The 15,176-nt window shown below is 41.8% G+C and overlaps 1 pseudogene; it reads left to right on the top strand.

Moving 5' to 3' along the window:
- The first annotated feature begins 941 nt into the window (after positions 1–941).
- On the top strand, positions 942–2,369 carry LOC132439409 (large ribosomal subunit protein uL23 pseudogene; annotated as a pseudogene).
- The last annotated feature ends 12,807 nt before the right edge of the window (positions 2,370–15,176 follow it).

Consider the following 15,176-nt stretch of genomic DNA (forward strand, 5'->3'; position numbering starts at 1 on the left):
ACCTATTCCCTAAACATCCCTGGCAGGCTTTCTCAGCCCTGCTACGTGTAAGGCTGTCAAAGCATGGCACCTGAAGAAAACTACATCTGTGAACCTTGCACAGAAACCTCTGCAAAAGTTTTATTTGTAATATGTGTGTTTTTAATTTTTTTCACAACTCTTACTGGCTTTTTTTTGCTTGTTTTTTTAAATCAAAGCTTACACATAGTGTAGACAGGATTTCTCAACCTCAACACTGTTGACGTTTTGGCCAGGTAATCCTTTGTTTGGGGGACAGTCCTGTGCATTGTCGGATATATAGCAGCATCTCTGACCTCTACCCATTAGAGGTCAGCGGCATCCCTAAGTTGTGACAATGTATTCAGATTGCCAAATGTCCTGTCAGGGACAAAGTCACTCCCTATTGAGAATTACCGGTGTTGAGAGCCAAATAGTTCTATAAGGCTTACTGTGAACTATAGTATTATACTGGACTCTTAACACCTATGAGGCTAGTATTACCCTTATACCAAAGCCAGACAAAGTATTACCCTTATACCAAAGCCAAAGACATCACAGGAAAAGAAAATTACACACCAATATCCCTTGTTAACATATATATAAAACAGTTAAACAACAAGGTCCTACTCTATAGCACAGGGAACTATATTCAATATCCTATAATACCGGTCAGAATAGTCATTAAAAAGTCTACAAATAGGGGCTTCCCTGGTGGTGCAGTGGTTGAGAGTCTGCCTGCCAATGCTGGGGACAAGGGTTCGTGCCCCGGTCTGGGAAGGTCCCACATGCTGCGGAGCGGCTGGGCCTGCGTGTGGGGAGCCTGTGTTCCGCAACAGGAGAGGCCACAGCGGTGAGAGGCCCACAAAAAAAAAAAAAAAAAAGTCTACAAATAATAAATGTTGGAGAGGGTGTGGAGAAAAAGGAACCCTCTTACACTGTTGGTGGGAAAGTAAACTGGTACAGCCATTATGGAAAACAGTATGGAAGTTCCTCAAAACTAGACTTGCCATATGATCCAGCAATCCCACTCCTGGGCATATATCTGGACAAAACTAATTCAAAAAGATACATCCATCCCTATGTTCATAGCAGCACTACTTACAATAGCCAAGACATGGAAACATCCTAAATGTCCATTGACAGATGAGTGGATAAAGAAGATGTGGTGTACAATGGAATATTACTCAGCCATAAAAAGGAATGAAATAATGCCCTTTGCAGCAACATGGATGAACCTAGAGATTATCATACTAAGCAAAGTAAGAAAGACATATACCATATGATATCACTTATATGTGGAATCTAAAATATGACAAATGAACATATCTACCAAATAGAAACAGAACAGATTTGTAGTTACCAGAGGGGATAGAGGAGGGAAGGATTGGGACTTTGGCATTAGCAGATGCAAACCAGTATATATAGGATGGATAAACAAGGTCCTACTGTTTAGCACAGGGAACTATATTCATTATCCTGTGGTAAACCATAATGGAAAAGAATATATATGTGTGTGTGTGTATATATGTATATGTATAACTACGTCACTTTGCTATACAGCAGAAATTAACATTGTAAATCAACTATACTTCAATGGAAAATTTTTCTAAAAGAACACTGCAGAAGAAATATATCCTGTAATAAACCATAATGGAAAAGTATATATAACTGAAAAGTATATGTATTGCTGTACACCAGAAAATAACACAGCATTGTAAATCAACTATACTTCAATAAAATAAAAATATCCCTTAGTAACACAGACACAAAAATACTAAGAAACCAAGTCCAAGCTCATAAGTATCACACATACATCATGACCAAGAATTTCTCTCAGGAATGCGAGGATGGTTCAACATAAGAAATCAATCTGAAACCCGTTCCACGAAGGTGGCAGCAAAGGCGGCGGAGAAGGAAGCCCCTGCCCCTCCCAAAGCCAGAGCTAAAGCAAAGGCTTTGAAGGCCAAGAAGCAGTGTTGAAAGGCATCTACCACCACAAACACTGCCATAAAATAAAAGATCTAGCCATCACTCACCTTCCAATGGCCCAAAACACTGCAGCTCAGGGGGCAGCCCAAATATCCTCAGAAGAGTGCCTCTAGGAGAAACAAACTTGACCACTATGCCGTCATCAGCTTCCCCCCTCACCACTGAGTCAGCCATGAAGAAAATGGAAGACAACACACGTGTTCATTGTGGATGTCAAGGCCAACAAGCACCAGATTAAACAGGCTGTGAAGAAGCTCTATGACATTGACATGGCTAAGGTCAACACCTTGATCAGGCCTGATGGAGAGAAGGCGGCATCTGTTTAACTGGCTCCTGGCTACAATGCTTTGGATGTTGCCAACAAAATTGGGACCATCTAAACTGAGTCAGCTGGCTAATTCTAAATATAAAAGTTTTCACTATAAAAAATCTAATAAACCCATTAATTGAATAAAGGGGGGAAAAACCACAATCAGTGTGGAAAAAGCATTTGACAAAATTCAAGACCCTTTCTAAACATAAAGGACATTTACGAAAAACCCACAGCTAACATCATACTCGCTGAAAATTAGAAAACTTCCACTGAAGAGGAACAAGATTCTTGCTTTCACCCTATTCTACATTATACTGGAAGTTCTAGCCAGAGTATTTAGGCAAGAAAAAGAAAAGCCATCTGAATTGGAAAGGAAGAGAAACTGTTTTGCAGATAATATTATTCTACATATAGAAAATCCCATAGAACACACACACACTCTACTGGAACTAATAAACGAATTAAGCAAAGTTGCAGAGTACAAGACCAACACTCAAAAATAAATTTTCCTATGCATCAGCAATGCACAATCTGTAAAGGAAACTAAGAAAACAATTCCATTTACAATAATATACAAAAGAAGAAAATATCTGGGAATAAGTTTAAACAAGGAGTTGAAACCCTTATAAAACTACAAAACACTGTTTAAAGAATACCTCAATAAATGGAAAGACTTCCCATGATAATACATTGGAAAACAATATTGTTAAGTTGGAATTACTTCTCAAAGCGATCTATAGAGTCAAAATTCCAATGGCCATTTTTGCAAAAAAATAGAAAATCTGATTCTGAAATTAATATGAAACTGCAGGGACTTCCCTGGTGGCACAGAGGTTCAGAATCTGCCTGCCAATGGTCCAGGAAGATCCCACATGCCACAGAGCAACTAAGCCTGTGTGCCACAGCTACTGAGCCTGCGCTCTAGAGCCCACAAGCCACAACTACTGAAGCCCACGCACCTAGAGCCTGTGCTCCACAACGAGAGAAGCCACCGCAATGAGAAGCACATGCACCACAACGAAGAGCAGCCCCTGCTTGCTGCAACAAAACTGCAAGTGGCTCCAAATAACCAAACAATATTGGGGGAAAAAAAAAAGCAACAACAAAAAAACTTGGAGTTCTCACACATTTCAAAATGTAATACAAAGCTACAGTAATTTAAACAGTGTGGTACTGACTGACATACAAACATTTGGACCAATGGAATAGAACTGAGAGTCCAGAAACATCTATGGTCAACTGATTTTTAACATTGGCGCCGACACCATTTGTATTAGTTTCCCAAGGCTGCCTTAAAGTACCACAAATTGGATGACTTAAAACCACAGAACTTTATTGTCTCATAGTTTGGGGGGCTATAAATTGTCAGCAGGGCCAGCCATGCTCTCCCTGAAACCTGAAGGGGAGAATTTCTTGGCTTTTCCTAGCTTTTGGTGGTAGCCATCAATCCTTGGCATTCTTTGGCTTGCAGCTGCATTACTCCAATCTCTGCTTCTGTTGTCACATGGCCATCATCCCTCTTATGTGTGTCTCTTATAGGGACAACAGTTATATTGGATTAAGGGTACACCTTACTCCAGTATGACCTCATCTTAACTAGTTACATCTGCAATGACCATATTTCCAAATAAGGTCTCTTTTTCAGGTACTGGGGGTTAGGACTTAAACATATCTTTTTGGGGGGGAACTCAATTCAACACATAACACTATCCAATGAGAAAAAGAATAGTCTCTTCAACAAAAGGCATTAGGACAACTGGATATCTACGTGCAAAGGAACAAAGTTTAACTTCTTCCTCACTGCATATATAAAAATTAACTCAAAATGGATCAAAGACCTAAGTATAAGAGATAAAATTGTAAAACTATTAGAAGAAACCATATTGGTAAATCTTCACGGCCTTGGATTTGGTAAAAACTTATTTTTTTATTTCAGTTGTATTTTCAGTTCTATAATTTCTACTTCATTCCTTTTTATAATTTCTAATTCTTTATTTGTATTCTCTATTTGATGTTGATCTCATACTTTTAATTCTTTAGATGTGGTTTCTTTTAGCTCTTTGAACATGTTTAAAATAGATGAAGTCTTTGTCTAGTAAGTCCATCTTCTGAAGTCTTAAGGCACAGTTTCTATCCCTCCCCCCCCAATGGGTTATAATTTCTTTCCTTGCATATCTTTGTTTTGTTTTTGCTGAAAACTGGACATGTTACATAATATAAAGTGGCAACTCTGGAAATCAGATTCCATACCCCTCCCCAGAGATTTGTTGTTGAGTGTTTAGTGACCTTTCTGAACTAATTCTATAGTCTGTTTTCTTTGTTGTGTGTGGCCACTGAAATTTCTCCTCAGTTAGCTTAGTGGTCAGCTAATGATTGGATAGAGATTTCTTCAAGTACCTAGAACCAGTAAGTCTCCTATCTTTGCCAAGACTCTGTCTATGCTGGGCCTCACCTTCAACACTCAGCCAGGCAACTTACATGTTGGCCTTGGTTCTCACTTTCTGCTTGCATAAAGCCTCAGGGTTAGAGATGAGAACTTCAGGCCTTCTCAGGTCTTTACTGAGCTTACACACATGTGCATGGCCTTTACTGAGCCTCACACATGTGCATGGCCTTCTAGATTCCCAGCAGTATGTTAGAATTTTCAAAGCCCCTAAGGACGTTTTATTCCCCAGTTTTTCCTTTTAAGATTTTTGGTTAGCCTATTGCTTGCTCACACTGTTATTCACCACCTCACCTCATACTGCCTGCCACCAACTTAAAAAATTACCTCTAAATGTTTTATAGCAAACAGTCCCGGGGAAAAGCCTTTTTGCACTAGGGGAGCTTCTAGTCCATACAAATAAAGACAGCCTTGCAGTGGGGTCTTCCTAGGAGCCACGAGTCAAGTCAAATAATGACATTTCTCTGGAAATAAGGCTTTGAAGAGACACCAACTCTGTTCTACTCTTTCCAGTAGCTGCCAGGCTGTTGGTTTTCACTGTGATTGTGGGCTGTTGGTGTCCAACATTGTACTGCTCACCGCAGGACAGGCCAAAAAACAGAGAGACGAGTTGCTGGGGCAAGCAATAGCAACTTCATTTGGAAAACCAGTAGATCAAGAAGATGGTCGACTCATGCCCCAAGAACCATCTTCTTGCCCAAGTTAGAATTCAGGCTTCTTTAATACTAAAAGGGGAGGGAGTAAGGTCAAACATATCCTGGTTTCCATGAGCCTCCAGAGGGGATGTGTTAATTTCTTCCTCCTTGCAGTCATTCACAGGTGAGCCTGGTCAGGATGTTCCCTGTGAGCTAAACAAAGGTATTTTAGCTTAATGCTCATTACCTGGGAGGCAGAGTTCCCAGAGATGGGCCGTTATGTATAATTTAAGCTCACAGGCAACATCCCTTCAATAATTAGCTTGTAATATAATGCAAAGTTTCTTAGCTATTACAATTCCCCATTGTCAATGTCCATTCCAGTCTTGTGGGAAAAGGGATGAAGACTGCTCTGGCTACTTCCAGAGGCTATGAATATTCCTTAGAATCTTTAGTCCTTTTTTATCTACAACTATTTGAACCCGATAAAACTGCTTAGCACTTTTTGTCTAATTTGTAATTGAACTTGGGGTTTTGGTTCCAGTTCCCAATACAAAATTCCTGTGCTATTTATTTAGACAAAATTAAACAAATTGGTTGACCCCTCTCCAGCTACAATGAAATTCCCACCTACTTCATTTGGATGGGCAGACCTGTTGGAGGCAAAGTCATGAACAAAGATTAGTATAGTGCCCAAAGTTTCCCAGCAACTGCTGCTGGGTCTTTTTTTTTTTTTTTAATAAATTTATTTATTTTTGGCTGTGTTGGGTCTTCATTGCTGCACGCAGGCTTTCTCTAGTTGTGGCGAACGGGGGCTACTCTTCGTCGTGGTGTGCGGGCTTCTCATTGTGGTGGCTTCTCTTGTTGCAGAGCACAGGCTCTAGTCGCCCAGGCTTCAGTAGTTGTGGCACGTGGGCTCAGTAGTTGTGGCTCGTGGGCTCTAGAGCGCAGGCTAAGTAGTTGTGGCACACGTGCGTAGTTGCTCCGCAGCATGTGGGATCTTCACAGACCAGGGCTCGAACCCGTGTCCCCTACATTGGCAGGCGGATTCTTAACCACTGTGCTACCAGGGAAGCCCAACTGCTGGGTCTTTTAGAGCATTTATAGATTCTCGCCTAGGCAGGCATCTGGAACAGCCTACCATACAATATTTCAAAGAGGCTTAATTTTTTAATTAATTAATTAATTTGTTTGGTTGCACCGGGTCTTAGTTGCAGCTCGCCGGCTCCTTAGTTGTGGCATGCAAACTCTTTAGTTGTGGCACACATATGGGATCTAGTTCCCTGACCAGGGATCAAACCCGGGCCCCCTGCATTGGGAGCGCCACCAGGGAAGTCCCCCAAAGGGGCTCAATTTAAGTCTAATTCTGGAAGCCATTGATCCGTAGCAGGGCAACTGGAAAGGCCTTATCCCAAGTTAAGTTGGTATTCATTTTCTCAGTTTTTCCTGTTGATTGTGGTCTCCGGGATGAATGTTAGTTCTAATGCCTTAATCCAAGGCCTTAATCAGGGGATAATTTCCTTAAGGAGGGCTTTAACCAATTACAAGATACTGATTTTAAAGACTAATAACTTAAAACTGCCATACACAAAACAAATGGTCCACAAAACATTTTCCTTTCCTGATGAAGGTTTTACCATGCATTGTTATCATTAACCAGTCTTTTACTATTAAACTTAAATGGCCAGTTGAGACAAACAGTTTTTCTGAGACCCTTCTTCCACCACTGATTAAAACTGGGGTGGCCGGGATTGGGGATAATACTCATTTCACCTTCTAAGCTTTCTGCGCAGACTTGGTGACCTTGCCAGCTCCAGCTGCCTCCTTGTCCACTGCTTTGATGACACCCACAGCAACCATCTTTCTCATGTCACAATCAGCAAAACGGCCCAGAGGAGGATAGTCAGAGAAGCTCTCAACATACATGGGCTTGCCAAGAACCGTATCAATGATGGCAGCATCTCCACATTTCAAGAATTTGGGGCCATCTTCCAGCTTTTTTCCCAGAACGATGGATGATCCATCTTTCCCTTCAGCTTAGCAAACTTGCAAGCAACGTGAGCTGGGCAGCAATCCAGCACAGGTGCATATCCAGCACTGATTTGGCCCGGGGGGTTCAAGATTATTACTTGAACAAAGCCAGCTGCTTCCACTGATGGGTCACAGTCACCAGCCGCCAAGCACATCTTTGACAGACATGTTCTTGACACTGAAGCCCACATTGTCCCCAGGAAGGGCTTTACTCAAAGCTTCATGGTGCATTTCAGCAGATTTTACCTCACTGCAACATTGAGTGGAGCAAAGGTGACCACCATGCTAGGTATGAGAACACCAGTCTCCACTCCACCCACAGGGACAGTACCAATACTTCCAATTTTGTAGACGTCCTGGAGGGGCACACACAAGGAATACACCAGCTGGTATTTTGACAAGTTAGTCTGTGGGAGAAGTGATCCTCTTGCCTCAGAGGATATATTTTTAGACTAGGTGTCCCGGTGACCCCCCTTTTTTTTTTTTTTTTTGCGGTATGCGGGCCTCTCACTGTTGTGGCCTCTCCCGTTGCGGAGCACAGACTCCGGACGCGCAGGCTCAGCGGCCATGGCTCACGGGCCCAGCCACTCCACGGCATGTGGGATCTTCCCGGACCGGGGACGAACCCGTGTCCCCTGCATCAGCAGGCGGACTCTCAACCACTGTGCCACCAGGGAAGCCCCTCCCAGTGACCCTGTTTAATGGTATTCGTACTGGCCATGTGTTTTTGGCCTTCTCTGGGGTGCGGTTAGCACACACTTCTGGTCTCACCTTTTAGAGACCTGTGGGGAAAGAGCTCTGTCTCCTTTCCTGGGGCTTTCATGAGTGCCATCCGTAGGCTTAATGTGTGTTCTGGTGGGACTCTGATGTCAAGCTGTTCTGGTGAGAAACTTCAGGGTGAGGTCTACCAGAAAGTTAATCAACTCATTCCCCACTGTCAATTTTCCCCAGGGCTCCTGTGAGGAATTAGGCGCCTCAAGTCCAAGGGAGCCCCTGGACTGTTCATTCACCAGAGTGTTTCTCTCTTTCTACCATATGAGAGAGGCTCTCATCTTTTGTTTTTCTGCTTATGTTTTAGCCTAGGGCCTCCTGTTTTCCTTCCCCAGTGGTGACTTACTACCAAAAAAGTGGTGTTTTGTTTTGCGTCTTCTTTCTTCTGTTGTTCCTATTGAACACTGTAAAAGCAACATCTACCAGTTGAAAAGGGTTCATTCCAAATGCACCATCTAATCTTTGCAACTTTCTCCCGATATCTGAGGCACTTTGCCCTCACCAAAAGGTCAAATTTACCATTCTAATATTTTCAGGGGCCTCGGGATCTGCATTAGTATGACATCTGTACACCTGATAAATCCTTTCCAAAAATTCAGAGACATCTTCATTTGTTTTGCTGCATTTCTTGAAAATCTTTTGCTTTGGTTCTCCTTTTCAAAGCCCTGCCAAGATGCACCAATAACTAGTTTTCTAATAAGGGCATTCTTCCCCCACTGCAGTCCCAATCTGGTTCAGCTGAGGGATTTCAGCTGCCAAGTGGACTTCAGGTGTAGAGGATCCTCCCTATTCAGGAGGGTTGCAATCTTTCCAATTAAACAAGCCTGAGAAACCCAGCGGGCAGATCATTTGCATTTAGGTTTTACCTATGAGGTAATGGGGGAAGGGAAATTGCCGTCCCCTGGGAGTGGCTCCTGGCCCAAATTGGGTGCCCTGTTGGTTCTTAGATGGTGATACCAGACCATGTACCTGAGCCCCAAAACCTAACGCACGATTTTGTAATTGATCCCTTGAAGGAAGGGAAGTCCTGAGCCCCAGTGCCAGGAATTGGGGCTGGATAGGAATGGAAGGTGCTGGAGGAGTTGGATATATTGGCCAGGCTGGGACAGCTAGCTCAGCTGTAGGAGTTACAGTTTGAAGCAACATATCCCCACTCTCATTCCCTTTTTATTTTCCCTGATGTAATAGCATAAATGCTTACACATAAAGGATTTCATCTTTCTTCCCCACTTCTTCACACAATAGCTATAGAGTCATTCGAAAGCCACTGTAAAACCATAAATAGCCATTGACTGTCTCTAACCATTAAAGGGATGCCTTTATGCTTTGGCATCAACCAACTGGGATTACAATGCAACTGAAAAGAAACTTGGTTACTGCTGTGACACACAACAATTTATGATAATTACTAAAATTATGACTGATACCATTTACCAGGATATACCAGAATTTTAGGAGTTCCATATAATTTCTAGAATGTGTATATTAATAACTTTTACCCATATGATACAATCTAAGAAGTTTTATTTGACAATGCTTCCCACATAATTTAACATATCAAATAAGCCTAATTAGTTTAATATTCCTCTCTCTGAGATAGAGAAAACAAATAATTTGAGGTGTTATAGGGACCCTTGGGAAAACCTCAAAGTTAGCTAGAGGTCAAATGAACTTCATTTAGAATTTGATCTTTGGGAAGTTCATCAAAAATATCAAAAAGTTTTAACCAGTGATAAAAGATCTCACTTAAACAAACAATTACCAAAAGCAGTTCAATATTTTAAGAAAACTTTGTCCTCTTAGAAAACCAAATTCAGGTTGTATACCACTTTACCTTTAAAATTTGTTTTCTTGGGCTTCCCTGGTGGCGCAGTGGTTGAGAGTCCGCCTGCCGATGCAGGGGACAGGGTTTGTGCCCTGGTCTGGGAAGATCCCACATGCCGCGGAGCAGCTGGGCCCGTGAGCCATGGCCGCTGTGCCTGCGCGTCCGGAGCCTGTGCTCCGCAACGGGAGAGGCCACAACAGTGAGAGGCCCGCGTACCGCAAAAAAAAAAAAAAATTTGTTTTCTTAAATTCAGTCTTATCTTAGCCAATCCCTATCATGCACAAAAAATTCTTTCAGTGTTCCTCCTCCAAAAACCTTCCACAATTTTCTGTATCCATATTAATCTGTCCCTCACTTTTTCCATTCAAAAACAGCCAGCTCTAAAACAAAACCACCTTTTTCCCTTTAACAAGATGCGTCTTCATTCCTCATACCTTCTTTGCTGAAAACACACATCCTACATCTTGCACGCTGAAATGCTCCCTTTATAATTCTTAACTTTAAAACCTTAATCTCTTGTGAAAAATCAAGAAGTAATTGTAAAACCGTCAAACCAGCATTTCCTGATTGACAAACTTATGCTTTAGTCTTCCTCTTCCAAGAAGGCAAATGTAGGTAAACTTAGACCTGTCCAGCAATTAATGTTAATATTTTATCCTATTTGAAATGACCCAGAGAGTCAATGAATTCTCTTCATTTAACTTAGTTTAGTTTCAAGTTATGAAAATCTAGAGAAACTATTTTAGATAGACCTTCCCCAAACATAATTATTCCTATAGAGTTTACCTAAAACTCTTACCTCATATACCTCTATTTTATTTAGTTAAAATCTTTGTCATATTATTATCTTCTCGCTGACAAACTTTGTTAACAAGAATAGGTATTGGGACTTCCCTGGTGGTGCAGTGGTTAAGAATCCGCCTGCCAGTGCAGGGGACATGGGTTCGAGCCCTGGTCTGGGAAGATCCCACATGCTGCGGAGCAACTAAGCCCATGTGCCACAACTACTGAGCCTGTGCTTTATAGTCCGTGAGCCACAACTACTGAGCCTGTGTGCTGCAACTACTGAAGTCCACGCACCTAGAGCCTGTGCTCCACAACAAGAGAAGCCACCACACAATGAGAAGCCCATGCACCTCAACAAAGAGTAGCCCTGCTCGCCACAACTAAAGAAAGCCCGGGCACAGCAACAAAGACCCAGTGCAGCCAATAAATAAATAAATAAATTTATTTAAACAGTAAAAAAGGATAGGTCTTATTTGATTTCTAGCAAACTTAGGCACAATAACAGCATTATACTTAATGTTGATGACTCTAAAGATATGTCTGTGGAAATCAAACCAACAAGCTTACGCAAATCTTAATACCAGATATTAGGTCAATACTGAGTATTTCCTAGATCACATGAACCCAGAATTCATTCTAGCTAGTTTCTTTTATATTTGAGTATTTACATAAGTGCTTAATTTCCTTTACGCCAAATAAATAGCTCTTTTGCACATTAATGTTGGCAGTGCTACACATCTGTAACATGTACAAACACACAAACACAGGGACCTCACAGTTCCCATTCCAACATTTCAGCCATGAATCAAGTACAACAATGTAAAACTAACCAGTTACAAAAGAGGTTGGATTCAAATTGGGTTTCTGGCAGATGGGACAAGTCAAGATCACCGGCTGATGGCTGACCGCTGATGGCTGAACCCTTTTTACTAATATTTATTTTGCTTCTATTTCTATTTGTAGCTTTTGGTGATTTTAGGAACCAAGTGGAACCTTCCTCTTCTTCCTGAGAATGCCCCACTCTTAGATAAGAACAGACAGAGTTTTTTGGTTTGGTTTGGTTTAGTTTTTTCTGTTCCTTTCCTCCATTTAACATCAGTAAAAGTTTTAAATATCACAACTGATTTGGCTGTAAATGGAGAAACAGTACCAAACAAAATGAAATGAAAAACCCAAACGACAAACAGAAAATCTTAAATAAACCCTCAAGTTTGGTCTTGGGGTTTTATATATACCAACAACACAGGAAACCATAAACAAAGTACTTAACACAGCAAGGAAAGCAGTACATGGTGCACAGGGTCCCAAGATAGCCCTGCCTAAATCCTTTGTGCAGATCCTAACAGGTACTGTGGCCACACATTGTTATGATGAAGTATCATCTTTCTCTCACCCATGGGTTCATAGCTGTAATCAGATCACTTACCCAAAACGAGCCTCAGAGGACTTCAGGGATAATTGAAACGTTCTCCATTTTTAAAGACAGAAGTTCAAGACAAACAAAACACAAACTGCGCTCACAAATGCTAGCATCCACGGGAACAAACGAACCAGTTCACAAATCAGATATAAGTCCGACAACTCCTTCCTCTCCCCAACAGTGCACCCCACTCAAATACAAAACAAACTGGCTTATTCTGGAGAAAAAGCCCCAAACAGAGGAAAAAGTTCCCGGCTGTACACACCGGAGCAACTTACCCTACTGTTCGGAGCTTGTTGGCTCCCAAACGTCGATTTGTTGCTCCAACTGCCAAGCTCTGGGGAAGCCGGTGCCACTTTGGGGAATTTTGAAGGTAAAGATCCTCAGGACAAGCTGTCCCGGCAGCTGCTAGGGCCTTACCCCAAATTCCCCAACCAGGGCTGGCTAGCCACAAGTAGCAAGGCTCCTGGCTGGCTGCGCCCAAATTTGTTAAGAGTCCAAGCTCGTGCTGCTCACCACACTACAGGCCAATAAATCAAGAAATGAGTTGCTGGGGCGAGGAAGAGTGACCTTATTCAGAAATCCAGCAGCCCAAGAAGATGGCGGCCTCACGTCCCAAAGAACCATCTTGCCTGAGTTAACATTCAGGCTCCTTTTATACTAATAGCGGAGGGAATAGAGTCAAACACTTCTGGTTTCCATCAGCCCCTGAGGCGATGTGTTAATTCCTTCCTCCCTGCAGTCCTGCACAGATGGGCCTAGTCAGGATGTTCCCCGTGAGCTAAACACAGGTATTTTAGCTTAATGCTCATTACCTGGGAGGCAGGGTTCCCTGAGGTGGGCCGTTGTGTATCATTTAAGCTTACAGGCAACATCCCTTTAGTGATTAGCTTGTAATAGAATACAAAGGTTCTTCCCTACTACATTGGTTTTCAAGGCTTACAGTGGAGCTGGAAAGGTGGGGGGGAGAGATGAGAAAAGAATAGGGCAAGTTAAAAACATTACAAAGCTGCTGTTCTTAAAATAAGATTGTTTTAAATTTGTTTTATGTAAATACTCCCTGGATTACTGTAAGCCTTTGGTTAATTTCCAGAGTTCTGAAAAAAGTTGATTCTGACCATATTTTTGTCAGTTTTCTCATGATTTTTATGGAGAATTTTTGGAGATCTTGGAGAAAGTCAGCGATTTTCTTTGACATCACTCTTGCCTGCTTCTTATAACATGCTTAGAGTCTGGGGTTGATGCCATGCCCCTCACTGCACAATACACACAGTAAAAAGAAAATGAGAGATGCAAGTTATCTATTTTAGAACAGCACACTGCAAGGTGAAGTTAAAGGAACGTGGGAGTGCTTCTCCAACTCTCTGTGAAGGAGGTCCGGTTTTTTTGATTTTGGTTTGTTCCTTAACCTCATTCATCATGACATGTGGTGCTACTTCTGCTACTTCCTGTGACTAGTTCACATGCAACTTACCGTACAAGTTCAACAACCTGAACTGGTCTATACCCCATTCGACAAGAATTCTCCACTGATCACACTCTTGTAGGTCCAGGAGATGCCCAATTGCTTTAAGAGTTTCTAAACACTGTGTTTCCTTACTTCCCTTGTTGCCAAGTGGCAATAAAGTTTGAAATAAAGTTTGAATAAAGTTTGAAACCGGCAAACTCTGAGTAGCACTTAATTAGGAAGCAATCTTCAATAAGCTAGTACGTGGCCTCCACAACCACATTTTAAAACATATGTATTGGTTTTCTCTTAAATTCAAGCATCATGGAAATACATAATATAAAAAGTGAGGATTCCTCATATTCTCACAGAGCTGAACACTTTTAATATTTGCTATATACATGCTACCAGTTTTCTTCTATTCTTATATGTTTGCTTTGTAAAAATGAACTTATTCTACATACATTTCACAAACTATTAACTTATTTGTACATGTTCCCTAATGATATATGTATATTTTCCTCCTTAACAGCCAGAGTATTCCATTTCATATAAATGTGATAAATGTTAACCAGTCGTTAGGTGGCCATCTAAGCACAAGTCCCATTTTTCAAGCTAAAGCATTATTAATACACTAGAAGTAATAAGTGTCAACTCTAAACTGTCAAATCTAACAAGCAGAGTAAAGCTTGCCATCCAAGTAATTTCTGATTATCATTTTAGGGTGTTTCCAATCTCTTGCTATCATTAATATGTCAGAATGTATCCTCGCCCTTCAGGCCTCTGCCTGTACACCCAAAGAATAAAGTCTGGTAAGAGGAACTGCCATCCAAAGAGGCTGTTCTGGTCACTACTCTGTTACGGCCTATCTAGGAAAAGAATCTAAAAAAAGAGTGTATGTATTTCTATAACAGATTCACTTCGCTGTACACCTGAAACTAATACAACATCGTAAATCAATTATACCCCAATAAAAATTTAAAAACAAAAACCCTGCAGAAAGTAAAAAAAACTTCATTTGCCTCCTAAAATTTAAAAAAACAAACAAAGAGGCTGTTCTGGTTGACATTGCCACCCACAATCCACATTTTTTTTTTTTTTTTTTTTTTGCGGTACACGGGCCTCTCTCACTGCCGTGGCCTCCCCCATTGCGGAGCACAGGCTCCGGACGCGCAGGCTCAGCGGCCACGGCTCATGGGCCCAGCCGCTCCACGGCATGTGGGATCCTCCCAGACCGGGGCACGAACCCGTGTCCCCTGCATTAGCAGGCAGACTCTCAACCACCGCGCCACCAGGGAAGCCCTCCACATCCTTTTGAGTTTGGGTCTGGATTGGGAGAACTCAAAAGTCATCAGAACCCAAACCAAGATATAAGGTCCATATCTAGCTGGACAATAGCGAATGTTCCAAGCCAGAACACTGGATATTCCTGGGCCGTTCAGAAACGTGTGAAGCCAATTCTGAAAGAACTCCAGAAATGTGGGGAGCAACTAACTCATTCCACAAAACACCTTTT

The sequence above is a fragment of the Delphinus delphis genome, chromosome 16 (assembly GCF_949987515.2).
Source record: "Delphinus delphis chromosome 16, mDelDel1.2, whole genome shotgun sequence".
Lineage (NCBI taxonomy): Eukaryota > Metazoa > Chordata > Mammalia > Artiodactyla > Delphinidae > Delphinus > Delphinus delphis.